Below are 2,836 nucleotides of genomic sequence, written 5' to 3'. Positions count from 1 at the left end.
CCTCCTCCTCCTCCTCCTCCTCCTCCTCCTCCTCCTCCTCCTCCTCCTCCTCCTCCTCCTCCACCTCCTCCTCCTCCGCCGCCGCCGCTGCCGCCGCCGGCCCTCTTCGTCCGGCCACCCTCAGGTCACCCTTCGCAACCACCTTCGCTGCCACCCTCTCTGGCCACCCTATTCTACCACTCTCCGCCTCATACCCTCTGTGTCCTCCGTCACACGGCCGTGGCGGGTTTCCCCTCATCGTTCGCGACCCCTCGTCCACCTTCTCTATCCCTCGAGCACCAACATCTACCCCATTCCGGAGCTTCTTCCACCTCGATCCCGCCGTACGATCGAGGTATCGAGAAAGCAGCCTCGTCGTCTCCTTTCCCGCGAGAACCGAGCGGCAGCCAGGTCCAAAATTACCGGCGGCGATATAGGGAGAAGGGAGTATCGGAGAAGGAGGCAGAGGGAGGTAGACGAGTTTCTTATGACGTTGAGCCAGGTTGCGACGTTGGGCATCGAAATCGATGCCTCCGGGCACTGAGAGAGCTTCGTGACGCACCTGATACGCGCGAGAGAACAGGGGACGAGAGGGCGAGAGAGAGAAAGACGGCCGACAGGAGAGAAGAGGAAAGGGAGAGCGCGAGGAGTCGATTAGGGAGCGACCCAGCGAAATTATGTATACGCCGAAGATGATGGCGACGGTGCACGCGATGGGCTCGGGGAAGAAGGCCGAGGGTGGTGTTTCTTTGTCGGGAACGCGCCGATTCGGCGAGATCGCGGATATACCGGGCGGTCGATCCGATCTCGATGCCTCCGCTCGCGCGCGCGCGGCTCGATGTTCCGAGACCGGAATAAGAAAGGCTGCTCGGCCACGCGATCATTTCGACGATACCGACGAGTAATTTCGACAATTCTCGATCCCACCGCCGAGATAGATTCAAATTGGTATCACTGTGCGTACCTCCTCTCATTAACATAAGCGCGATAAATATCTGTAACGACGACTCGCGACGTTTCTTGGATTCTCGTCACGGTAACGCAAGCGGTTGCGAATTAACGACGTCCCCGAAACGCCAATTCGATTCGCTGCAAATTATTTCCCTTGGGACAATTTGCGAATTAATCTTTACCCGCTTTAATTCAGCTTCAGCTTTCCTCTTGTCGCGCGCGTAATTTAGGTTTTCCACGTAATTTTCGTTGCTTCTATAGCGGCGCACGTGTCGCGATATTTTCATTAAATTGCGTCAATCACATTAACAATGGCGACGCGTGAAAATTTATATGGTATGTCGAACGCGAACGATAATTGGAGTTATTGTTTCCGAGTTGGCATTTGATTAAAGTCCACCTTTGAAGACTTAAGATCACGGGCAGACTTTATCGCGCAATCTTTGTTTCGTTTTCTCTCGCTCGTGTTTACCTTTTATTTTCACTGAAACCGATTAGTGGCCGAATGTAATAAAGGCCGGGTAAAGTACTCTTAAGCAGAAATTATCCGGTTAACATCCCGTAACTAAGTTTCGCAAGTTTGCACAAATACATAATAATCCGCGAGAACTCTCCGTGAATATCGCGTTAAAGCGGTAGGGCGATTGTAATTGCTAATCTCGAATCACAAAGAACGCGATATGAAATTAACGCTCATAAATACTCGTTTAACTGTTCAAAAGTCGTAAAAAGACATCATTACGACTTCCTTCCTCTACGCATCTTTCTGTTCCTTTCGAATAAAAACGTGCTCTTGATACATACACTTAGATCGATATCGCACGAAAGGGAATTAATATTATTACTGCTGTTTGCCAACGTGTGCAGTATTTGTATTAATGTTTTACTATATCTATTACTTGCACTATATTTTAAAACAATATAAATCAGCAACCTGTCTTGGCTATGCTTTTATTTTTTTCTTTTATAGAGAAAAGTCCTCTATCATGGGATAGGATTCTAACGTGAGATAGTAGGTTTTCAACGTCCAAATTGAATCGCAAAACTTTTTTCCGAGGGGAAAACCGCTGAGGGCATTGTGGTGTACAGATTTGCGGCATTACTGGGCATTACTAGACTTTTTTGGGCATTAGTTTGGGCATTAGGCCTTGCTGGGGGCATTATATAGAGATAAAATAAGATAGCACAAGATAAATAAGATAAACACTAATGTCCACTGGGCATTGGTAGGCATCGGTGTACAAGATTTTGGTCAGCGGTTTCCCCCTCGCTTTTTTTTCTCTACGATTACACGATCCAACGATCAATTTTCCACTAAACAGATTTCACTCCAGTGGCATAAATTCACGGCGGAACCTACGGACGATGCCCATTAATTTAGCGGAAACTCCGCTATCTCGTATTAGGAGTCCATCTCGCAACAGGGGGACTTTCCTCTATTGACACGCGATTCATTCTCTCCCCGGTGTGTCTCTACAGTCGGTTAATTATGCAAGAGTCGTAAGATTAACAGGATGTTTCTGTCCAACGAATTTGACGGATAATCGAGCGGCGATCAATCAAAGGGCCGGGTTGACTAAACGCGCGTAAAGTTTCCGCGCGTATCGATCTCGCTGGCGTAGTGCATCGACCGTCAACTCGCACGGGAGGACTCCGGGAGAAGTTGAAGACTCTCACTGAAAGGGTTCATGAGGCCGCCACGTGGGTAGCTGAGCCCGGGATTTTACGGGAATAACGTCACCGAGCGGCTCTCCGCGTCTCTCTCCCCTTCCATCTCCCTCTCCCGTTAAATGCGTAGTCGTAGCGCGAGTCGCGTGACGTCACGGCCGGCCGTTCCGCCCTGTGTACGCCACGTAATCGCTATATACGTATTACGCACGTGTGTAAGCGCGCGCTCGTCCCTGCG

The sequence above is a fragment of the Vollenhovia emeryi genome, unplaced genomic scaffold (assembly GCF_000949405.1).
Source record: "Vollenhovia emeryi isolate VEMERY1.0 unplaced genomic scaffold, V.emery_V1.0 DF939126.1, whole genome shotgun sequence".
In the NCBI taxonomy this organism is placed as follows: Eukaryota; Metazoa; Arthropoda; class Insecta; order Hymenoptera; family Formicidae; genus Vollenhovia; species Vollenhovia emeryi.
The sequence above is the reverse complement of the archived record's forward strand: the minus strand, read 5'-3'. Positions refer to the sequence as shown.